This window comes from Schistocerca gregaria, chromosome 3 (assembly GCF_023897955.1).
Source record: "Schistocerca gregaria isolate iqSchGreg1 chromosome 3, iqSchGreg1.2, whole genome shotgun sequence".
Taxonomy (NCBI): Eukaryota; Metazoa; Arthropoda; class Insecta; order Orthoptera; family Acrididae; genus Schistocerca; species Schistocerca gregaria.
This window is the reverse complement of record NC_064922.1, coordinates 20,138,363-20,163,351: the sequence shown is the minus strand read 5'-3', so window position 1 is coordinate 20,163,351 and position 24,989 is coordinate 20,138,363. Positions and strand designations below refer to the sequence as shown.

Here is a 24,989-nt window from a genome sequence, read left to right as displayed (position 1 = left end):
TGATTGCTACGGCATCTGTTATCAGCAGTCACAACCAGCAACACCAGTAGCAGCCGACTGCACGCAAAGAATAGGAACGTGCAGTGGGATTTACGTGAAATCGGCGCAATTGTGGATGCTAATCGTTCGCTTGTATCTGCCTACACACCTCTGCCGGTTGGGAATTATTCCACTTGTATCGCAAGGTGCGCATGTAGGTGTGTTAAAAATTCTGGAGGCGCTGGGTATCGATCCCAGTACCTCTCGCACGCTAAGCGAGCGCTCTACCATCTGAGCTACGCCAACCCCCCGGATAACTAGTAGTGCTACATACAGTCATATCAACGTCACAGACCCTTGCACTCCCATTATTCCGCAGACAAACACTACTCTCTATGTATCAGTGAGGGTGTCTCTCAGGTTTCGTGCATTCTGTATCGAATCGTAGTTGGCCACAATGAAAGTGGCACGCATAACGTCGAAAATAGAGTTCAGACACCGCACTGAGTAAGACGAACGTGTTGTCCACCTCTAGACTTCAATGACGTTAAGCCGTGATACCTAAGACAGATCTGCACTCGATGACACCACGATAACAGCCGGTCCCCACACTTACATCTTGCTCTCCTTATGACAGTATACATCATATCAGTCTGTGACGCTGGTTTTGCAACTTCTTGCGTGCGTTTATGTTCGCCGCGACCAACACTTACCATGCACTGACTACAAAACATGGAGGAGCCGGGGCTTGAACCCGAGACCGTTCACACGCTAAGAGAACGATCTGCCAACTGAGCTACAGTTACACACACGACCAAGCCTGGCTATTCTCCATTCTTTGCGACTCTGATGTGCACGGACACGATGGTTGGTTGGTTTGTAGCGGCGAAGGTACCAGAATACAAAGGCGCGGACACGTTCATATACACAAGAGTTCCAAGTAGTTTCGATGCTCTGGTATTACGAATGCAAATTCCGTCTGTTTTGAACGTCTTAAATTGAAAGGGCGGTCACAAATTGGTCCATTTCACTCCTTGTCGACAATCACACAGCACCTGAGGTAACAAGCACATCTCGAGCCCCATTGTGCTCTCCATTGTTCATGCCAACTCAGTGCCTCGCTCTTTGCTACTGTGTATTACTCTTGTCGTCCAACTGCAAAACACTGGGACACAACAAGTTTCCGCGTCCCCTTTGCACTGATCGTACTACGAAACGCTCCCCAAACTTGGCAATCACCCATGCAGATGACTTTTCCGACTTTACACGACGCTCACGCTAGTGACAGCCTTATTTATAGTTCGACGTCGCGCCAAAGCGAATGAGCACATTTCGCCTACGGCTTAGGTCGCTCTTCTAGTGTGGCTGCTCTGTGTCTGCAGGCAGCGAGGGGCTGCAAGCTTCCTGTGTTCGCACCTATATCACCTGTGCTTCCTTGTCAGAGACAGACTATCGCAAAACATACAACTCACTCCATGAATTGATTGCTACGGCATCTGTTATCAGCAGTCACAACCAGCAACACCAGTAGCAGCCGACTGCACGCAAAGAATGGGAACGTGCAGTGGGATTTACGTGAAATCGGCGCAATTGTGGATGCTAATCGTTCTCTTGTATCTGCCTACACACCTCTGCCGGTTGGGAATTATTCCACTTGCATGGCAAGGTGCGCATGTAGGTGTGTTAAAAATTCTGGAGGCGCTGGGTATCGATCCCACTACCTCTCGCACGCTAAGCGAGCGCTCTACCATCTGAGCTACGCCCAACCCCCCCGATAACTAGTAGTGCTACATACAGTCATATCAACGTCACAGACCCTTGCACTCCCATTATTCCGCAGACAAACACTACTCTCTATGTATCAGTGAGGGTGTCTCTCAGGTTTCGTGCATTCTGTATCGAATCGTAGTTGGCCACAATGAAAGTGGCACGCATAACGTCGAAAATAGAGTTCAGACACCGCACTGAGTAAGACGAACGTGTTGTCCACCTCTAGACTTCAATGACTTTAAGCCGTGATACCTAAGACAGATCTGCACTCGATGACACCACGATAACAGCCGGTCCCCACACTTACATCTTGCTCTCCTTACGACAGTATACATCATATCAGTCTGTGACGGTGGTTTTGCAACTTCTTGCGTGCGTTTATGTTCGCCGCGACCAACACTTACCATGCACTGACTACAAAACATGGAGGAGCCGGGGCTTGAACCCGAGACCGTTCACACGCTAAGAGAACGATCTGCCAACTGAGCTACAGTTACACACACGACCAAGCCTGGCTATTCTCCATTCTTTGCGACTCTGATGTGCACGGACACGATGGTTGGTTGGTTTGTAGCGGCGAAGGTACCAGAATACAAAGGCGCGGACACGTTCATATACACAAGAGTTCCAAGTAGTTTCGATGCTCTGGTATTACGAATGCAAATTCCGTCTGTTTTGAACGTCTTAAATTGAAAGGGCGGTCACAAATTGGTCCATTTCACTCCTTGTCGACAATCACACAGCACCTGAGGTAACAAGCACATCTCGAGCCCCATTGTGCTCTCCATTGTTCATGCCAACTCAGTGCCTCGCTCTTTGCTACTGTGTATTACTCTTGTCGTCCAACTGCAAAACACTGGGACACAACAAGTTTCCGCGTCCCCTTTGCACTGATCGTACTACGAAACGCTCCCCAAACTTGGCAATCACCCATGCAGATGACTTTTCCGACTTTACACGACGCTCACGCTAGTGACAGCCTTATTTATAGTTCGACGTCGCGCCAAAGCGAATGAGCACATTTCGCCTACGGCTTAGGTCGCTCTTCTAGTGTGGCTGCTCTGTGTCTGCAGGCAGCGAGGGGCTGCAAGCTTCCTGTGTTCGCACCTATATCACCTGTGCTTCCTTGTCAGAGACAGACTATCGCAAAACATACAACTCACTCCATGAATTGATTGCTACGGCATCTGTTATCAGCAGTCACAACCAGCAACACCAGTAGCAGCCGACTGCACGCAAAGAATGGGAACGTGCAGTGGGATTTACGTGAAATCGGCGCAATTGTGGATGCTAATCGTTCTCTTGTATCTGCCTACACACCTCTGCCGGTTGGGAATTATTCCACTTGCATGGCAAGGTGCGCATGTAGGTGTGTTAAAAATTCTGGAGGCGCTGGGTATCGATCCCAGTACCTCTCGCACGCTAAGCGAGCGCTCTACCATCTGAGCTACGCCCAACCCCCCCGATAACTAGTAGTGCTACATACAGTCATATCAACGTCACAGACCCTTGAACTCCCATTATTCCGCAGACAAACACTACTCTCTATGTATCAGTGAGGGTGTCTTTCAGGTTCCGTGCATTCTGTATCGAATCGTAGTTGGCCACAATGAAAGTGGCACGCATAACGTCGAAAATAGAGTTCAGACACCGCACTGAGTAAGACGAACGTGTTGTCCACCTCTAGACTTCAATGACGTTAAGCCGTGATACCTAAGACAGATCTGCACTCGATGACACCACGATAACAGCCGGTCCCCACACTTACATCTTGCTCTCCTTACGACAGTATACATCATATCAGTCTGTGACGGAGGTTTTGCAACTTCTTGCGTGCGTTTATGTTCGCCGCGACCAACACTTACCATGCACTGACTACAAAACATGGAGGAGCCGGGTCTTGAACCCGAGACCGTTCACACGCTAAGAGAACGATCTGCCAACTAAGCTACAGTTACACACACGACCAAGCCTGGCTATTCTCCATTCTTTGCGACTCTGATGTGCACGGACACGATGGTTGGTTGGTTTGTAGCGGCGAAGGTACCAGAATACAAAGGCGCGGACACGTTCATATACACAAGAGTTCCAAGTAGTTTCGATGCTCTGGTATTACGAATGCAAATTCCGTCTGTTTTGAACGTCTTAAATTGAAAGGGCGGTCACAAATTGGTCCATTTCACTCCTTGTCGACAATCACACAGCACCTGAGGTAACAAGCACATCTCGAGCCCCATTGTGCTCTCCATTGTTCATGCCAACTCAGTGCCTCGCTCTTTGCTACTGCGTAAAGTTCTTGTCGTCCAACTGCAAAACACTTGGACACAATAAGTTTCCGCGTCCCCTTTGCACTGATCGTACTACGAAACGCTCCCCAAACTTGGCAATCACCCAAGCAGATGACTTTTCCGACTTTACACGACGCTCACGCAACGCTCACGCTAGTGACAGCCTTATTTATAGTTCGACGTCGCGCCAAAGCGAATGAGCACATTTCGCCTACGGCTTAGGCCGCTCTTCTAGTGTGGCTGCTCTGTGTCTGCAGGCAGCGAGGGGCTGCAAGCTTCCTGTGTTCGCACCTATATCACCTGTGCTTCCTTGTCAGAGACAGACTATCGCAAAACATACAACTCACTCCATGAATTGATTGCTACGGCATCTGTTATCAGCAGTCACAACCAGCAACACCAGTAGCAGCCGACTGCACGCAAAGAATAGGAACGTGCAGTGGGATTTACGTGAAATCGGCGCAATTGTGGATGCTAATCGTTCGCTTGTATCTGCCTACACACCTCTGCCGGTTGGGAATTATTCCACTTGTATCGCAAGGTGCGCATGTAGGTGTGTTAAAAATTCTGGAGGCGCTGGGTATCGATCCCAGTACCTCTCGCACGCTAAGCGAGCGCTCTACCATCTGAGCTACGCCAACCCCACGGATAACTAGTAGTGCTACATACAGTCATATCAACGTCACAGACCCTTGCACTCCCATTATTCCGCAGACAAACACTACTCTCTATGTATCAGTGAGGGTGTCTCTCAGGTTTCGTGCATTCTGTATCGAATCGTAGTTGGCCACAATGAAAGTGGCACGCATAACGTCGAAAATAGAGTTCAGACACCGCACTGAGTAAGACGAACGTGTTGTCCACCTCTAGACTTCAATGACGTTAAGCCGTGATACCTAAGACAGATCTGCACTCGATGACACCACGATAACAGCCGGTCCCCACACTTACATCTTGCTCTCCTTATGACAGTATACATCATATCAGTCTGTGACGCTGGTTTTGCAACTTCTTGCGTGCGTTTATGTTCGCCGCGACCAACACTTACCATGCACTGACTACAAAACATGGAGGAGCCGGGGCTTGAACCCGAGACCGTTCACACGCTAAGAGAACGATCTGCCAACTGAGCTACAGTTACACACACGACCAAGCCTGGCTATTCTCCATTCTTTGCGACTCTGATGTGCACGGACACGATGGTTGGTTGGTTTGTAGCGGCGAAGGTACCAGAATACAAAGGCGCGGACACGTTCATATACACAAGAGTTCCAAGTAGTTTCGATGCTCTGGTATTACGAATGCAAATTCCGTCTGTTTTGAACGTCTTAAATTGAAAGGGCGGTCACAAATTGGTCCATTTCACTCCTTGTCGACAATCACACAGCACCTGAGGTAACAAGCACATCTCGAGCCCCATTGTGCTCTCCATTGTTCATGCCAACTCAGTGCCTCGCTCTTTGCTACTGTGTATTACTCTTGTCGTCCAACTGCAAAACACTGGGACACAACAAGTTTCCGCGTCCCCTTTGCACTGATCGTACTACGAAACGCTCCCCAAACTTGGCAATCACCCATGCAGATGACTTTTCCGACTTTACACGACGCTCACGCTAGTGACAGCCTTATTTATAGTTCGACGTCGCGCCAAAGCGAATGAGCACATTTCGCCTACGGCTTAGGTCGCTCTTCTAGTGTGGCTGCTCTGTGTCTGCAGGCAGCGAGGGGCTGCAAGCTTCCTGTGTTCGCACCTATATCACCTGTGCTTCCTTGTCAGAGACAGACTATCGCAAAACATACAACTCACTCCATGAATTGATTGCTACGGCATCTGTTATCAGCAGTCACAACCAGCAACACCAGTAGCAGCCGACTGCACGCAAAGAATGGGAACGTGCAGTGGGATTTACGTGAAATCGGCGCAATTGTGGATGCTAATCGTTCTCTTGTATCTGCCTACACACCTCTGCCGGTTGGGAATTATTCCACTTGCATGGCAAGGTGCGCATGTAGGTGTGTTAAAAATTCTGGAGGCGCTGGGTATCGATCCCACTACCTCTCGCACGCTAAGCGAGCGCTCTACCATCTGAGCTACGCCCAACCCCCCCGATAACTAGTAGTGCTACATACAGTCATATCAACGTCACAGACCCTTGCACTCCCATTATTCCGCAGACAAACACTACTCTCTATGTATCAGTGAGGGTGTCTCTCAGGTTTCGTGCATTCTGTATCGAATCGTAGTTGGCCACAATGAAAGTGGCACGCATAACGTCGAAAATAGAGTTCAGACACCGCACTGAGTAAGACGAACGTGTTGTCCACCTCTAGACTTCAATGACTTTAAGCCGTGATACCTAAGACAGATCTGCACTCGATGACACCACGATAACAGCCGGTCCCCACACTTACATCTTGCTCTCCTTACGACAGTATACATCATATCAGTCTGTGACGGTGGTTTTGCAACTTCTTGCGTGCGTTTATGTTCGCCGCGACCAACACTTACCATGCACTGACTACAAAACATGGAGGAGCCGGGGCTTGAACCCGAGACCGTTCACACGCTAAGAGAACGATCTGCCAACTGAGCTACAGTTACACACACGACCAAGCCTGGCTATTCTCCATTCTTTGCGACTCTGATGTGCACGGACACGATGGTTGGTTGGTTTGTAGCGGCGAAGGTACCAGAATACAAAGGCGCGGACACGTTCATATACACAAGAGTTCCAAGTAGTTTCGATGCTCTGGTATTACGAATGCAAATTCCGTCTGTTTTGAACGTCTTAAATTGAAAGGGCGGTCACAAATTGGTCCATTTCACTCCTTGTCGACAATCACACAGCACCTGAGGTAACAAGCACATCTCGAGCCCCATTGTGCTCTCCAATGTTCATGCCAACTCAGTGCCTCGCTCTTTGCTACTGTGTATTACTCTTGTCGTCCAACTGCAAAACACTGGGACACAACAAGTTTCCGCGTCCCCTTTGCACTGATCGTACTACGAAACGCTCCCCAAACTTGGCAATCACCCATGCAGATGACTTTTCCGACTTTACACGACGCTCACGCTAGTGACAGCCTTATTTATAGTTCGACGTCGCGCCAAAGCGAATGAGCACATTTCGCCTACGGCTTAGGTCGCTCTTCTAGTGTGGCTGCTCTGTGTCTGCAGGCAGCGAGGGGCTGCAAGCTTCCTGTGTTCGCACCTATATCACCTGTGCTTCCTTGTCAGAGACAGACTATCGCAAAACATACAACTCACTCCATGAATTGATTGCTACGGCATCTGTTATCAGCAGTCACAACCAGCAACACCAGTAGCAGCCGACTGCACGCAAAGAATGGGAACGTGCAGTGGGATTTACGTGAAATCGGCGCAATTGTGGATGCTAATCGTTCTCTTGTATCTGCCTACACACCTCTGCCGGTTGGGAATTATTCCACTTGCATGGCAAGGTGCGCATGTAGGTGTGTTAAAAATTCTGGAGGCGCTGGGTATCGATCCCAGTACCTCTCGCACGCTAAGCGAGCGCTCTACCATCTGAGCTACGCCCAACCCCCCCGATAACTAGTAGTGCTACATACAGTCATATCAACGTCACAGACCCTTGAACTCCCATTATTCCGCAGACAAACACTACTCTCTATGTATCAGTGAGGGTGTCTTTCAGGTTCCGTGCATTCTGTATCGAATCGTAGTTGGCCACAATGAAAGTGGCACGCATAACGTCGAAAATAGAGTTCAGACACCGCACTGAGTAAGACGAACGTGTTGTCCACCTCTAGACTTCAATGACGTTAAGCCGTGATACCTAAGACAGATCTGCACTCGATGACACCACGATAACAGCCGGTCCCCACACTTACATCTTGCTCTCCTTACGACAGTATACATCATATCAGTCTGTGACGGTGGTTTTGCAACTTCTTGCGTGCGTTTATGTTCGCCGCGACCAACACTTACCATGCACTGACTACAAAACATGGAGGAGCCGGGTCTTGAACCCGAGACCGTTCACACGCTAAGAGAACGATCTGCCAACTAAGCTACAGTTACACACACGACCAAGCCTGGCTATTCTCCATTCTTTGCGACTCTGATGTGCACGGACACGATGGTTGGTTGGTTTGTAGCGGCGAAGGTACCAGAATACAAAGGCGCGGACACGTTCATATACACAAGAGTTCCAAGTAGTTTCGATGCTCTGGTATTACGAATGCAAATTCCGTCTGTTTTGAACGTCTTAAATTGAAAGGGCGGTCACAAATTGGTCCATTTCACTCCTTGTCGACAATCACACAGCACCTGAGGTAACAAGCACATCTCGAGCCCCATTGTGCTCTCCATTGTTCATGCCAACTCAGTGCCTCGCTCTTTGCTACTGCGTAAAGTTCTTGTCGTCCAACTGCAAAACACTTGGACACAATAAGTTTCCGCGTCCCCTTTGCACTGATCGTACTACGAAACGCTCCCCAAACTTGGCAATCACCCAAGCAGATGACTTTTCCGACTTAACACGACGCTCACGCTAGTGACAGCCTTATTTATAGTTCGACGTCGCGCCAAAGCGAATGAGCACATTTCGCCTACGGCTTAGGCCGCTCTTCTAGTGTGGCTGCTCTGTGTCTGCAGGCAGCGAGGGGCTGCAAGCTTCCTGTGTTCGCACCTATATCACCTGTGCTTCCTTGTCAGAGACAGACTATCGCAAAACATACAACTCACTCCATGAATTGATTGCTACGGCATCTGTTATCAGCAGTCACAACCAGCAACACCAGTAGCAGCCGACTGCACGCAAAGAATAGGAACGTGCAGTGGGATTTACGTGAAATCGGCGCAATTGTGGATGCTAATCGTTCGCTTGTATCTGCCTACACACCTCTGCCGGTTGGGAATTATTCCACTTGTATCGCAAGGTGCGCATGTAGGTGTGTTAAAAATTCTGGAGGCGCTGGGTATCGATCCCAGTACCTCTCGCACGCTAAGCGAGCGCTCTACCATCTGAGCTACGCCAACCCCCCGGATAACTAGTAGTGCTACATACAGTCATATCAACGTCACAGACCCTTGCACTCCCATTATTCCGCAGACAAACACTACTCTCTATGTATCAGTGAGGGTGTCTCTCAGGTTTCGTGCATTCTGTATCGAATCGTAGTTGGCCACAATGAAAGTGGCACGCATAACGTCGAAAATAGAGTTCAGACACCGCACTGAGTAAGACGAACGTGTTGTCCACCTCTAGACTTCAATGACGTTAAGCCGTGATACCTAAGACAGATCTGCACTCGATGACACCACGATAACAGCCGGTCCCCACACTTACATCTTGCTCTCCTTACGACAGTATACATCATATCAGTCTGTGACGGTGGTTTTGCAACTTCTTGCGTGCGTTTATGTTCGCCGCGACCAACACTTACCATGCACTGACTACAAAACATGGAGGAGCCGGGGCTTGAACCCGAGACCGTTCACACGCTAAGAGAACGATCTGCCAACTGAGCTACAGTTACACACACGACCAAGCCTGGCTATTCTCCATTCTTTGCGACTCTGATGTGCACGGACACGATGGTTGGTTGGTTTGTAGCGGCGAAGGTACCAGAATACAAAGGCGCGGACACGTTCATATACACAAGAGTTCCAAGTAGTTTCGATGCTCTGGTATTACGAATGCAAATTCCGTCTGTTTTGAACGTCTTAAATTGAAAGGGCGGTCACAAATTGGTCCATTTCACTCCTTGTCGACAATCACACAGCACCTGAGGTAACAAGCACATCTCGAGCCCCATTGTGCTCCCCATTGTTCATGCCAACTCAGTGCCTCGCTCTTTGCTACTGCGTAAAATTCTTGTCGTCCAACTGCAAAACACTTGGACACAATAAGTTTCCGCGTCCCCTTTGCACTGATCGTACTACGAAACGCTCCCCAAACTTGGCAATCACCCAAGCAGATGACTTTTCCGACTTAACACGACGCTCACGCTAGTGACAGCCTTATTTATAGTTCGACGTCGCGCCAAAGCGAATGAGCACATTTCGCCTACGGCTTAGGCCGCTCTTCTAGTGTGGCTGCTCTGTGTCTGCAGGCAGCGAGGGGCTGCAAGCTTCCTGTGTTCGCACCTGTATCACCTGTGCTTCCTTGTCAGAGACAGACTATCGCAAAACATACAACTCACTCCATGAATTGATTGCTACGGCATCTGTTATCAGCAGTCACAACCAGCAACACCAGTAGCAGCCGACTGCACGCAAAGAATATTAAGGTGCAGTGGGATTTACGTGAAATCGGCGCAATTGTGAATGCTAATCGTTCGCTTGTATTTGCCTACACACCTCTGCCGGTTGGGAATTATTCCACTTGTATCGCAAGGTGCGCATGTAGGTGTGTTAAAAATTCTGGAGGCGCTGGGTATCGATCCCAGTACCTCTCGCACCATCTGAGCTACGCCAACCCCCCCGATAACTAGTAGTGCTACATACAGTCATATCAACGTCACAGACCCTTGCACTCCCATTATTCCGCAGACAAACACTACTCTCTATGTATCAGTGAGGGTGTCTTTCAGGTTTCGTGCATTCTGTATCGAATCGTAGTTGGCCAAAATGAAAGTGGCACGCATAACGTCGAAAATAGAGTTCAGACACCGCTCTGTGTAAGACGAACGTGTTGTCCACCTCTAGACTTCAATGACGTTAAGCCGTGATACCTAAGACAGATCTGCACTCGATGACACCACGATAACAGCCGGTCCCCACACTTACATCTTGCTCTCCTTATGACAGTATACATCATATCAGTCTGTGACGCTGGTTTTGCAACTTCTTGCGTGCGTTTATGTTCGCCGCTACCAACACTTACCATGCACTGCCACAAAACATGGAGGAGCCGGGGATTGAACCCGAGACCGTTCACACGCTAAGAGAACGATCTGCCAACTAAGCTACAGTTACACACACGACCAAGCCTGGCTATTCTCCATTCTTTGCGACTCTGATGTGCACGGACACGATGGTTGGTTGGTTTGTAGCGGCGAAGGTACCAGAATACAAAGGCGCGGACACGTTCATATACACAAGAGTTCCAAGTAGTTTCGATGCTCTGGTATTACGAATGCAAATTCCGTCTGTTTTGAACGTCTTAAATTGAAAGGGCGGTCGCAAATTGGTCCATTTCACTCCTTGTCGACAATCACACAGCACCTGAGGTAACAAGCACATCTCGAGCCCCATTGTGCTCCCGATTGTTCATGCCAACTCAGTGCCTCGCTCTTTGCTACTGCGTAAAATTCTTGTCGTCCAACTGCAAAACACTTGGACACAATAAGTTTCCGCGTCCCCTTTGCACTGATCGTACTACGAAACGCTTCCCAAACTTGGCAATCACCCAAGCAGATGACTTTTCCGACTTAACACGACGCTCACGCTAGTGACAGCCTTATTTATAGTTCGACGTCGCGCCAAAGCGAATGAGCACATTTCGCCTACGGCTTAGGCCGCTCTTCTAGTGTGGCTGCTCTGTGTCTGCAGGCAGCGAGGGGCTGCAAGCTTCCTGTGTTCGCACCTGTATCACCTGTGCTTCCTTGTCAGAGACAGACTATCGCAAAACATACAACTCACTCCATGAATTGATTGCTACGGCATCTGTTATCAGCAGTCACAACCAGCAACACCAGTAGCAGCCGACTGCACGCAAAGAATATTAAGGTGCAGTGGGATTTACGTGAAATCGGCGCAATTGTGGATGCTAATCGTTCGCTTGTATTTGCCCACACACCTCTGCCGGTTGGGAATTATTCCACTTGTATCGCAAGGTGCGCATGTAGGTGTGTTAAAAATTCTGGAGGCGCTGGGTATCGATCCCAGTACCTCTCGCACCATCTGAGCTACGCCAACCCCCCCGATAACTAGTAGTGCTACATACAGTCATATCAACGTCACAGACCCTTGCACTCCCATTATTCCGCAGACAAACACTACTCTCTATGTATCAGTGAGGGTGTCTTTCAGGTTTCGTGCATTCTGTATCGAATCGTAGTTGGCCAAAATGAAAGTGGCACGCATAACGTCGAAAATAGAGTTCAGACACCGCTCTGTGTAAGACGAACGTGTTGTCCACCTCTAGACTTCAATGACGTTAAGCCGTGATACCTAAGACAGATCTGCACTCGATGACACCACGATAACAGCCGGTCCCCACACTTACATCTTGCTCTCCTTATGACAGTATACATCATATCAGTCTGTGACGCTGGTTTTGCAACTTCTTGCGTGCGTTTATGTTCGCCGCTACCAACACTTACCATGCACTGCCACAAAACATGGAGGAGCCGGGGATTGAACCCGAGACCGTTCACACGCTAAGAGAACGATCTGCCAACTAAGCTACAGTTACACACACGACCAAGCCTGGCTATTCTCCATTCTTTGCGACTCTGATGTGCACGGACACGATGGTTGGTTGGTTTGTAGCGGCGAAGGTACCAGAATACAAAGGCGCGGACACGTTCATATACACAAGAGTTCCAAGTAGTTTCGATGCTCTGGTATTACGAATGCAAATTCCGTCTGTTTTGAACGTCTTAAATTGAAAGGGCGGTCACAAATTGGTCCATTTCACTCCTTGTCGACAATCACACAGCACCTGAGGTAACAAGCACATCTCGAGCCCCATTGTGCTCTCCATTGTTCATGCCAACTCAGTGCCTCGCTCTTTGCTACTGCGTAAAATTCTTGTCGTCCAACTGCAAAACACTTGGACACAATAAGTTTCCGCGTCCCCTTTGCACTGATCGTACTACGAAACGCTCCCCAAACTTGGCAATCACCCAAGCAGATGACTTTTCCGACTTAACACGACGCTCACGCTAGTGACAGCCTTATTTATAGTTCGACGTCGCGCCAAAGCGAATGAGCACATTTCGCCTACGGCTTAGGCCGCTCTTCTAGTGTGGCTGCTCTGTGTCTGCAGGCAGCGAGGGGCTGCAAGCTTCCTGTGTTCGCACCTGTATCACCTGTGCTTCCTTGTCAGAGACAGACTATCGCAAAACATACAACTCACTCCATGAATTGATTGCTACGGCATCTGTTATCAGCAGTCACAACCAGCAACACCAGTAGCAGCTGACTGCACGCAAAGAATATTAAGGTGCAGTGGGATTTACGTGAAATCGGCGCAATTGTGGATGCTAATCGTTCGCTTGTATTTGCCCACACACCTCTGCCGGTTGGGAATTATTCCACTTGTATCGCAAGGTGCGCATGTAGGTGTGTTAAAAATTCTGGAGGCGCTGGGTATCGATCCCAGTACCTCTCGCACCATCTGAGCTACGCCAACCCCCCCGATAACTAGTAGTGCTACATACAGTCATATCAACGTCACAGACCCTTGCACTCCCATTATTCCGCAGACAAACACTACTCTCTATGTATCAGTGAGGGTGTCTTTCAGGTTTCGTGCATTCTGTATCGAATCGTAGTTGGCCAAAATGAAAGTGGCACGCATAACGTCGAAAATAGAGTTCAGACACCGCTCTGTGTAAGACGAACGTGTTGTCCACCTCTAGACTTCAATGACGTTAAGCCGTGATACCTAAGACAGATCTGCACTCGATGACACCACGATAACAGCCGGTCCCCACACTTACATCTTGCTCTCCTTATGACAGTATACATCATATCAGTCTGTGACGCTGGTTTTGCAACTTCTTGCGTGCGTTTATGTTCGCCGCTACCAACACTTACCATGCACTGCCACAAAACATGGAGGAGCCGGGGATTGAACCCGAGACCGTTCACACGCTAAAGCGAACGTTCTGCCAACTGAGCTACAGCTACACACACGACCAAGCCTGGCTATTCTCCATTCTTTGCGACTCTGATGTGCACGGACACGATGGTTGGTTGGTTTGTAGCGGCGAAGGTACCAGAATACAAAGGCGCGGACACGTTCATATACACAAGAGTTCCAAGTAGTTTCGATGCTCTGGTATTACGAATGCAAATTCCGTCTGTTTTGAACGTCTTAAATTGAAAGGGCGGTCACAAATTGGTCCATTTCACTCCTTGTCCACAATCACACAGCACCTGAGGTAACAAGCACATCTCGAGCCCCATTGTGCTCTCCATTGTTCATGCCAACTCAGTGCCTCGCTCTTTGCTACTGCGTAAAATTCTTGTCGTCCAACTGCAAAACACTTGGACACAATAAGTTTCCGCGTCCCCTTTGCACTGATCGTACTACGAAACGCTCCCCAAACTTGGCAATCACCCAAGCAGATGACTTTTCCGACTTTACACGACGCTCACGCAACGCTCACGCTAGTGACAGCCTTATTTATAGTTCGACGTCGCGCCAAAGCGAATGAGCACATTTCGCCTACGGCTTAGGCCGCTCTTCTAGTGTGGCTGCTCTGTGTCTGCAGGCAGCGAGGGGCTGCAAGCTTCCTGTGTTCGCACCTATATCACCTGTGCTTCCTTGTCAGAGACAGACTATCGCAAAACATACAACTCACTCCATGAATTGATTGCTACGGCATCTGTTATCAGCAGTCACAACCAGCAACACCAGTAGCAGCCGACTGCACGCAAAGAATAGGAACGTGCAGTGGGATTTACGTGAAATCGGCGCAATTGTGGATGCTAATCGTTCGCTTGTATCTGCCTACACACCTCTGCCGGTTGGGAATTATTCCACTTGTATCGTAAGGTGCGCATGTAGGTGTGTTGAAAATTCTGGAGGCGCTGGGTATCGATCCCAGTACCTCTCGCACGCTAAGCGAGCGCTCTACCATCTGAGCTACGCCAACCCCCCGGATAACTAGTAGTGCTACATACAGTCATATCAACGTCACAGACCCTTGCACTCCCATTATTCCGCAGACAAACACTACTCTCTATGTATCAGTGAGGGTGTCTCTCAGGTTTCGTGCATTCTGTATCGAATCGTAGTTGGCCACAATGAAAGTGGCACGCATAACGTCGAAAATAGAGTTCAGACACCGCACTAATTAAGACGAACGTGTTGTCCACCTCTAGACTTCAATGACGTTAAGCCGTGATACCTAAGACAGATCTGCACTCGATGACACCACGATAACAGCCGGTCCCCACACTTACATCTTGCTCTCCTTACGACAGTATACATCATATCAGTCTGTGACGGTGGTTTTGCAACTTCTTGCGTGCGTTTATGTTCGCCGCGACCAACACTTACCATGCACTGACTACAAAACATGGAGGAGCCGGGGCTTGAACCCGAGACCGTTCACACGCTAAGAGAACGATCTGCCAACTGAGCTACAGTTACACACACGACCAAGCCTGGCTATTCTCCATTCTTTGCGACTCTGATGTGCACGGACACGATGGTTGGTTGGTTTGTAGCGGCGAAGGTACCAGAATACAAAGGCGCGGACACGTTCATATACACAAGAGTTCCAAGTAGTTTCGATGCTCTGGTATTACGAATGCAAATTCCGTCTGTTTTGAACGTCTTAAATTGAAAGGGCGGTCACAAATTGGTCCATTTCACTCCTTGTCGACAATCACACAGCACCTGAGGTAACAAGCACATCTCGAGCCCCATTGTGCTCTCCATTGTTCATGCCAACTCAGTGCCTCGCTCTTTGCTACTGTGTATTACTCTTGTCGTCCAACTGCAAAACACTGGGACACAACAAGTTTCCGCGTCCCCTTTGCACTGATCGTACTACGAAACGCTCCCCAAACTTGGCAATCACCCATGCAGATGACTTTTCCGACTTTTCACGACGCTCACGCTAGTGACAGCCTTATTTATAGTTCGACGTCGCGCCAAAGCGAATGAGCACATTTCGCCTACGGCTTAGGTCGCTCTTCTAGTGTGGCTGCTCTGTGTCTGCAGGCAGCGAGGGGCTGCAAGCTTCCTGTGTTCGCACCTATATCACCTGTGCTTCCTTGTCAGAGACAGACTATCGCAAAACATACAACTCACTCCATGAATTGATTGCTACGGCATCTGTTATCAGCAGTCACAACCAGCAACACCAGTAGCAGCCGACTGCACGCAAAGAATGGGAACGTGCAGTAGGATTTACGTGAAATCGGCGCAATTGTGGATGCTAATCGTTCTCTTGTATCTGCCTACACACCTCTGCCGGTTGGGAATTATTCCACTTGCATGGCAAGGTGCGCATGTAGGTGTGTTAAAAATTCTGGAGGCGCTGGGTATCGATCCCAGTACCTCTCGCACGCTAAGCGAGCGCTCTACCATCTGAGCTACGCCCAACCCCCCCGATAACTAGTAGTGCTACATACAGTCATATCAACGTCACAGACCCTTGAACTCCCATTATTCCGCAGACAAACACTACTCTCTATGTATCAGTGAGGGTGTCTTTCAGGTTCCGTGCATTCTGTATCGAATCGTAGTTGGCCACAATGAAAGTGGCACGCATAACGTCGAAAATAGAGTTCAGACACCGCACTGAGTAAGACGAACGTGTTGTCCACCTCTAGACTTCAATGACGTTAAGCCGTGATACCTAAGACAGATCTGCACTCGATGACACCACGATAACAGCCGGTCCCCACACTTACATCTTGCTCTCCTTACGACAGTATACATCATATCAGTCTGTGACGGTGGTTTTGCAACTTCTTGCGTGCGTTTATGTTCGCCGCGACCAACACTTACCATGCACTGACTACAAAACATGGAGGAGCCGGGTCTTGAACCCGAGACCGTTCACACGCTAAGAGAACGATCTGCCAACTAAGCTACAGTTACACACACGACCAAGCCTGGCTATTCTCCATTCTTTGCGACTCTGATGTGCACGGACACGATGGTTGGTTGGTTTGTAGCGGCGAAGGTACCAGAATACAAAGGCGCGGACACGTTCATATACACAAGAGTTCCAAGTAGTTTCGATGCTCTGGTATTACGAATGCAAATTCCGTCTGTTTTGAACGTCTTAAATTGAAAGGGCGGTCACAAATTGGTCCATTTCACTCCTTGTCGACAATCACACAGCACCTGAGGTAACAAGCACATCTCGAGCCCCATTGTGCTCTCCATTGTTCATGCCAACTCAGTGCCTCGCTCTTTGCTACTGCGTAAAATTCTTGTCGTCCAACTGCAAAACACTTGGACACAATAAGTTTCCGCGTCCCCTTTGCACTGATCGTACTACGAAACGCTCCCCAAACTTGGCAATCACCCAAGCAGATGACTTTTCCGACTTTACACGACGCTCACGCAACGCTCACGCTAGTGACAGCCTTATTTATAGTTCGACGTCGCGCCAAAGCGAATGAGCACATTTCGCCTACGGCTTAGGCCGCTCTTCTAGTGTGGCTGCTCTGTGTCTGCAGGCAGCGAGGGGCTGCAAGCTTCCTGTGTTCGCACCTATATCACCTGTGCTTCCTTGTCAGAGACAGACTATCGCAAAACATACAACTCACTCCATGAATTGATTGCTACGGCATCTGTTATCAGCAGTCACAACCAGCAACACCAGTAGCAGCCGACTGCACGCAAAGAATAGGAACGTGCAGTGGGATTTACGTGAAATCGGCGCAATTGTGGATGCTAATCGTTCGCTTGTATCTGCCTACACACCTCTGCCGGTTGGGAATTATTCCACTTGTATCGCAAGGTGCGCATGTAGGTGTGTTAAAAATTCTGGAGGCGCTGGGTATCGATCCCAGTACCTCTCGCACGCTAAGCGAGCGCTCTACCATCTGAGCTACGCCAACCCCCCGGATAACTAGTAGTGCTACATACAGTCATATCAACGTCACAGACCCTTGCACTCCCATTATTCCGCAGACAAACACTACTCTCTATGTATCAGTGAGGGTGTCTCTCAGGTTTCGTGCATTCTGTATCGAATCGTAGTTGGCCACAATGAAAGTGGCACGCATAACGTCGAAAATAGAGTTCAGACACCGCACTGAGTAAGACGAACGTGTTGTCCACCTCTAGACTTCAATGACGTTAAGCCGTGATACCTAAGACAGATCTGCACTCGATGACACCACGATAACAGCCGGTCCCCACACTTACATCTTGCTCTCCTTACGACAGTATACATCATATCAGTCTGTGACGGTGGTTTTGCAACTTCTTGCGTGCGTTTATGTTCGCCGCGACCAACACTTACCATGCACTGACTACAAAACATGGAGGAGCCGGGGCTTGAACCCGAGACCGTTCACACGCTAAGAGAACGATCTGCCAACTGAGCTACAGTTACACACACGACCAAGCCTGGCTATTCTCCATTCTTTGCGACTCTGATGTGCACGGACACGATGGTTGGTTGGTTTGTAGCGGCGAAGGTACCAGAATACAAAGGCGCGGACACGTTCATATACACAAGAGTACCAAGTAGTTTCGATGCTCTGGTATTACGAATGCAAATTCCGTCTGTTTTGAACGTCTTAAATTGAAAGGGCGGTCACAAATTGGTCCATTTCACTCCTTGTCCACAATCACACAGCACCTGAGGTAACAAGCACATCTCGAGCCCCATTGTGCTCTCCATTGTTCATGCCAACTCAGTGCCTCGCTCTTTGCTACTGTGTATTACTCTTGTCGTCCAACTGCAAAACACTGGGACACAACAAGTTTCCGCGTCCCCTTTGCACTGATCGTACTACGAAACGCTCCCCAAAATGGCAATCACCCATGCAGATGACTTTTCCGACTTTACACGACGCTCACGCTAGTGACAGCCTTATTTATAGTTCGACGTCGCGCCAAATCGAATGGGCACATTTCGCCTACGGCTTAGGCCGCTCTTCTAGTGTGGCTGCTCTGTGTCTGCAGGCAGCGAGGGGCTGCAAGCTTCCTGTGTTCGCACCTATATCACCTGTGCTTCCTTGTCAGAGACAGACTATCGCAAAACATACAACTCACTCCATGAATTGATTGCTACGGCATCTGTTATCAGCAGTCACAACCAGCAACACCAGTAGCAGCCGACTGGTCGCAAAGAATGGGAACGTGCAGTGGGATTTACGTGAAATCGGCGCAATTGTGGATGCTAATCGTTCTCTTGTATCTGCCTACACACCTCTGCCGGTTGGGAATTATTCCACTTGCATGGCAAGGTGCGCATGTAGGTGTGTTAAAAATTCTGGAGGCGCTGGGTATCGATCCCAGTACCTCTCGCACGCTAAGCGAGCGCTCTACCATCTGAGCTACGCCCACCCCTCCGATAACTAGTAGTGCTACATACAGTCATATCAACGTCACAGACCCTTGCACTCCCATTATTCCGCAGACAAACACTACTCTCTATGTATCAGTGAGGGTGTCTTTCAGGTTTCGTGCATTCTGTATCGAATCGTAGTTGGCCACAATGAAAGTGGCACGCATAACGTCGAAAATAGAGTTCAGACACCGCACTGAGTAAGACGAACGTGTTGTCCACCTCTAGACTTCAATGACGTTAAGCCGTGATACCTAAGACAGATCTGCACTCGATGACACCACGATAACAGCCGGTCCCCACACTTACATCTTGCTCTCCTTACGACAGTATACATCATATCAGTCTGTGACGGTGGTTTTGCAACTTCTTGCGTGCGTTTATGTTCGCCGCGACCAACACTTACCATGCACTGACTACAAAACATGGAGGAGCCGGGGCTTGAACCCGAGACCGTTCACACGCTAAGAGAACGATCTGCCAACTGAGCTACAGTTACACACACGACCAAGCCTGGCTATTCTCCATTCTTTGCGACTCTGATGTGCACGGACACGATGGTTGGTTGGTTTGTAGCGGCGAAGGTACCAGAATACAAAGGCGCGGACACGTTCATATACACAAGAGTACCAAGTAGTTTCGATGCTCTGGTATTACGAATGCAAATTCCGTCTGTTTTGAACGTCTTAAATTGAAAGGGCGGTCACAAATTGGTCCATTTCACTCCTTGTCCACAATCACACAGCACCTGAGGTAACAAGCACATCTCGAGCCCCATTGTGCTCTCCATTGTTCATGCCAACTCAGTGCCTCGCTCTTTGCTACTGTGTATTACTCTTGTCGTCCAACTGCAAAACACTGGGACACAACAAGTTTCCGCGTCCCCTTTGCACTGATCGTACTACGAAACGCTCCCCAAAATGGCAATCACCCATGCAGATGACTTTTCCGACTTTACACGACGCTCACGCTAGTGACAGCCTTATTTATAGTTCGACGTCGCGCCAAAGCGAATGGGCACATTTCGCCTACGGCTTAGGCCGCTCTTCTAGTGTGGCTGCTCTGTGTCTGCAGGCAGCGAGGGGCTGCAAGCTTCCTGTGTTCGCACCTATATCACCTGTGCTTCCTTGTCAGAGACAGACTATCGCAAAACATACAACTCACTCCATGAATTGATTGCTACGGCATCTGTTATCAGCAGTCACAACCAGCAACACCAGTAGCAGCCGACTGGTCGCAAAGAATGGGAACGTGCAGTGGGATTTACGTGAAATCGGCGCAATTGTGGATGCTAATCGTTCTCTTGTATCTGCCTACACACCTCTGCCGGTTGGGAATTATTCCACTTGCATGGCAAGGTGCGCATGTAGGTGTGTTAAAAATTCTGGAGGCGCTGGGTATCGATCCCAGTACCTCTCGCACGCTAAGCGAGCGCTCTACCATCTGAGCTACGCCCACCCCTCCGATAACTAGTAGTGCTACATACAGTCATATCAACGTCACAGACCCTTGCACTCCCATTATTCCGCAGACAAACACTACTCTCTATGTATCAGTGAGGGTGTCTTTCAGGTTTCGTGCATTCTGTATCGAATCGTAGTTGGCCACAATGAAAGTGGCACGCATAACGTCGAAAATAGAGTTCAGACACCGCACTGAGTAAGACGAACGTGTTGTCCACCTCTAGACTTCAATGACGTTAAGCCGTGATACCTAAGACAGATCTGCACTCGATGACACCACGATAACAGCCGGTCCCCACACTTACATCTTGCTCTCCTTACGACAGTATACATCATATCAGTCTGTGACGGTGGTTTTGCAACTTCTTGCGTGCGTTTATGTTCGCCGCGACCAACACTTACCATGCACTGACTACAAAACATGGAGGAGCCGGGGCTTGAACCCGAGACCGTTCACACGCTAAGAGAACGATCTGCCAACTGAGCTACAGTTACACACACGACCAAGCCTGGCTATTCTCCATTCTTTGCGACTCTGATGTGCACGGACACGATGGTTGGTTGGTTTGTAGCGGCGAAGGTACCAGAATACAAAGGCGCGGACACGTTCATATACACAAGAGTTCCAAGTAGTTTCGATGCTCTGGTATTACGAATGCAAATTCCGTCTGTTTTGAACGTCTTAAATTGAAAGGGCGGTCACAAATTGGTCCATTTCACTCCTTGTCGACAATCACACAGCACCTGAGGTAACAAGCACATCTCGAGCCCCATTGTGCTCTCCATTGTTCATGCCAACTCAGTGCCTCGCTCTTTGCTACTGTGTCAAACTCTTGTCGTCCAACTGCAAAACACTGGGACACAACAAGTTTCCGCGTCCCCTTTGCACTGATCGTACTACGAAACGCTCCCCAAACTTGGCAATCACCCATGCAGATGACTTTTCCGACTTTACACGACGCTCACGCTAGTGACAGCCTTATTTATAGTTCGACGTCGCGCCAAAGCGAATGAGCACATTTCGCCTACGGCTTAGGTCGCTCTTCTAGTGTGGCTGCTCTGTGTCTGCAGGCAGCGAGGGGCTGCAAGCTTCCTGTGTTCGCACCTATATCACCTGTGCTTCCTTGTCAGAGACAGACTATCGCAAAACATACAACTCACTCCATGAATTGATTGCTACGGCATCTGTTATCAGCAGTCACAACCAGCAACACCAGTAGCAGCCGACTGCACGCAAAGAATGGGAACGTGCAGTGGGATTTACGTGAAATCGGCGCAATTGTGGATGCTAATCGTTCTCTTGTATCTGCCTACACACCTCTGCCGGTTGGGAATTATTCCACTTGTATCGCAAGGTGCGCATGTAGGTGTGTTAAAAATTCTGGAGGCGCTGGGTATCGATCCCAGTACCTCTCGCATGCTAAGCGAGCGCTCTACCATCTGAGCTACGCCAACCCCCCGGATAACTAGTAGTGCTACATACAGTCATATCAACGTCACAGACCCTTGCACTCCCATTATTCCGCAGACAAACACTACTCTCTATGTATCAGTGAGGGTGTCTCTCAGGTTTCGTGCATTCTGTATCGAATCGTAGTTGGCCACAATGAAAGTGGCACGCATAACGTCGAAAATAGAGTTCAGACACCGCACTGAGTAAGACGAACGTGTTGTCCACCTCTAGACTTCAATGACGTTAAGCCGTGATACCTAAGACAGATCTGCACTCGATGACACCACGATAACAGCCGGTCCCCACACTTACATCTTGCTCTCCTTACGACAGTATACATCATATCAGTCTGTGACGGTGGTTTTGCAACTTCTTGCGTGCGTTTATGTTCGCCGCGACCAACTCTTACCATGCACTGACTACAAAACATGGAGGAGCCGGGGCTTGAACCCGAGACCGTTCACACGCTAAGAGAACGATCTGCCAACTGAGCTACAGTTACACACACGACCAAGCCTGGCTATTCTCCATTCTTTGCGACTCTGATGTGCACGGACACGATGGTTGGTTGGTTTGTAGCGGCGAAGGTACCAGAATACAAAGGCGCGGACACGTTCATATACACAAGAGTTCCAAGTAGTTTCGATGCTCTGGTATTACGAATGCAAATTCCGTCTGTTTTGAACGTCTTAAATTGAAAGGGCGGTCACAAATTGGTCCATTTCACTCCTTGTCGACAATCACACAGCACCTGAGGTAACAAGCACATCTCGAGCCCCATTGTGCTCTCCATTGTTCATGCCAACTCAGTGCCTCGCTCTTTGCTACTGTGTATTACTCTTGTCGTCCAACTGCAAAACACTGGGACACAACAAGTTTCCGCGTCCCCTTTGCACTGATCGTACTACGAAACGCTCCCCAAACTTGGCAATCACCCATGCAGATGACTTTTCCGACTTTATACGACGCTCACGCTAGTGACAGCCTTATTTATAGTTCGACGTCGCGCCAAAGCGAATGGGCACATTTCGCCTACGGCTTAGGCCGCTCTTCTAGTGTGGCTGCTCTGTGTCTGCAGGCAGCGAGGGGCTGCAAGCTTCCTGTGTTCGCACCTATATCACCTGTGCTTCCTTGTCAGAGACAGACTATCGCAAAACATACAACTCACTCCATGAATTGATTGCTACGGCATCTGTTATCAGCAGTCACAACCAGCAACACCAGTAGCAGCCGACTGGTCGCAAAGAATGGGAACGTGCAGTGGGATTTACGTGAAATCGGCGCAATTGTGGATGCTAATCGTTCTCTTGTATCTGCCTACACACCTCTGCCGGTTGGGAATTATTCCACTTGCATGGCAAGGTGCGCATGTAGGTGTGTTAAAAATTCTGGAGGCGCTGGGTATCGATCCCAGTACCTCTCGCACGCTAAGCGAGCGCTCTACCATCTGAGCTACGCCCACCCCTCCGATAACTAGTAGTGCTACATACAGTCATATCAACGTCACAGACCCTTGCACTCCCATTATTCCGCAGACAAACACTACTCTCTATGTATCAGTGAGGGTGTCTTTCAGGTTTCGTGCATTCTGTATCGAATCGTAGTTGGCCACAATGAAAGTGGCACGCATAACGTCGAAAATAGAGTTCAGACACCGCACTGAGTAAGACGAACGTGTTGTCCACCTCTAGACTTCAATGACGTTAAGCCGTGATACCTAAGACAGATCTGCACTCGATGACACCACGATAACAGCCGGTCCCCACACTTACATCTTGCTCTCCTTACGACAGTATACATCATATCAGTCTGTGACGGTGGTTTTGCAACTTCTTGCGTGCGTTTATGTTCGCCGCGACCAACACTTACCATGCACTGACTACAAAACATGGAGGAGCCGGGGCTTGAACCCGAGACCGTTCACACGCTAAGAGAACGATCTGCCAACTGAGCTACAGTTACACACACGACCAAGCCTGGCTATTCTCCATTCTTTGCGACTCTGATGTGCACGGACACGATGGTTGGTTGGTTTGTAGCGGCGAAGGTACCAGAATACAAAGGCGCGGACACGTTCATATACACAAGAGTTCCAAGTAGTTTCGATGCTCTGGTATTACGAATGCAAATTCCGTCTGTTTTGAACGTCTTAAATTGAAAGGGCGGTCACAAATTGGTCCATTTCACTCCTTGTCGACAATCACACAGCACCTGAGGTAACAAGCACATCTCGAGCCCCATTGTGCTCTCCATTGTTCATGCCAACTCAGTGCCTCGCTCTTTGCTACTGTGTCAAACTCTTGTCGTCCAACTGCAAAACACTGGGACACAACAAGTTTCCGCGTCCCCTTTGCACTGATCGTACTACGAAACGCTCCCCAAACTTGGCAATCACCCATGCAGATGACTTTTCCGACTTTACACGACGCTCACGCTAGTGAGAGCCTTATTTATAGTTCGACGTCGCGCCAAAGCGAATGAGCACATTTCGCCTACGGCTTAGGTCGCTCTTCTAGTGTGGCTGCTCTGTGTCTGCAGGCAGCGAGGGGCTGCAAGCTTCCTGTGTTCGCACCTATATCACCTGTGCTTCCTTGTCAGAGACAGACTATCGCAAAACATACAACTCACTCCATGAATTGATTGCTACGGCATCTGTTATCAGCAGTCACAACCAGCAACACCAGTAGCAGCCGACTGCACGCAAAGAATGGGAACGTGCAGTGGGATTTACGTGAAATCGGCGCAATTGTGGATGCTAATCGTTCTCTTGTATCTGCCTACACACCTCTGCCGGTTGGGAATTATTCCACTTGCATGGCAAGGTGC

General features: G+C 49.1%; 12 non-coding genes across 12 annotated transcripts; all 12 read right to left on the bottom strand.

Moving 5' to 3' along the window:
* Nucleotides 1–212: 212 nt before the first annotated feature.
* Trnaa-agc (transfer RNA alanine (anticodon AGC)) lies at nucleotides 213–288 on the bottom strand. The gene has a single exon. It is a non-coding gene; the product is annotated as a tRNA-Ala (tRNA).
* Nucleotides 289–3,133: 2,845 nt separating this feature from the next.
* Nucleotides 3,134–3,210, bottom strand: Trnaa-agc (transfer RNA alanine (anticodon AGC)). Its single transcript has one exon. It is a non-coding gene; the product is annotated as a tRNA-Ala (tRNA).
* A 1,395-nt stretch (nucleotides 3,211–4,605) lies between these two features.
* On the bottom strand, nucleotides 4,606–4,681 carry Trnaa-agc (transfer RNA alanine (anticodon AGC)). Its single transcript has one exon. It is a non-coding gene; the product is annotated as a tRNA-Ala (tRNA).
* Nucleotides 4,682–7,526: 2,845 nt separating this feature from the next.
* Nucleotides 7,527–7,603, bottom strand: Trnaa-agc (transfer RNA alanine (anticodon AGC)). Its single transcript has one exon. It is a non-coding gene; the product is annotated as a tRNA-Ala (tRNA).
* A 1,384-nt stretch (nucleotides 7,604–8,987) lies between these two features.
* Nucleotides 8,988–9,063, bottom strand: Trnaa-agc (transfer RNA alanine (anticodon AGC)). Its single transcript has one exon. It is a non-coding gene; the product is annotated as a tRNA-Ala (tRNA).
* A 5,719-nt stretch (nucleotides 9,064–14,782) lies between these two features.
* Nucleotides 14,783–14,858, bottom strand: Trnaa-agc (transfer RNA alanine (anticodon AGC)). The gene has a single exon. It is a non-coding gene; the product is annotated as a tRNA-Ala (tRNA).
* Nucleotides 14,859–16,242: 1,384 nt separating this feature from the next.
* On the bottom strand, nucleotides 16,243–16,319 carry Trnaa-agc (transfer RNA alanine (anticodon AGC)). Its single transcript has one exon. It is a non-coding gene; the product is annotated as a tRNA-Ala (tRNA).
* A 1,395-nt stretch (nucleotides 16,320–17,714) lies between these two features.
* Nucleotides 17,715–17,790, bottom strand: Trnaa-agc (transfer RNA alanine (anticodon AGC)). The gene has a single exon. It is a non-coding gene; the product is annotated as a tRNA-Ala (tRNA).
* A 1,383-nt stretch (nucleotides 17,791–19,173) lies between these two features.
* Trnaa-agc (transfer RNA alanine (anticodon AGC)) lies at nucleotides 19,174–19,247 on the bottom strand. The gene has a single exon. It is a non-coding gene; the product is annotated as a tRNA-Ala (tRNA).
* A 1,385-nt stretch (nucleotides 19,248–20,632) lies between these two features.
* On the bottom strand, nucleotides 20,633–20,706 carry Trnaa-agc (transfer RNA alanine (anticodon AGC)). The gene has a single exon. It is a non-coding gene; the product is annotated as a tRNA-Ala (tRNA).
* A 1,386-nt stretch (nucleotides 20,707–22,092) lies between these two features.
* Trnaa-agc (transfer RNA alanine (anticodon AGC)) lies at nucleotides 22,093–22,168 on the bottom strand. The gene has a single exon. It is a non-coding gene; the product is annotated as a tRNA-Ala (tRNA).
* A 1,384-nt stretch (nucleotides 22,169–23,552) lies between these two features.
* On the bottom strand, nucleotides 23,553–23,626 carry Trnaa-agc (transfer RNA alanine (anticodon AGC)). The gene has a single exon. It is a non-coding gene; the product is annotated as a tRNA-Ala (tRNA).
* Nucleotides 23,627–24,989: the final 1,363 nt, after the last annotated feature.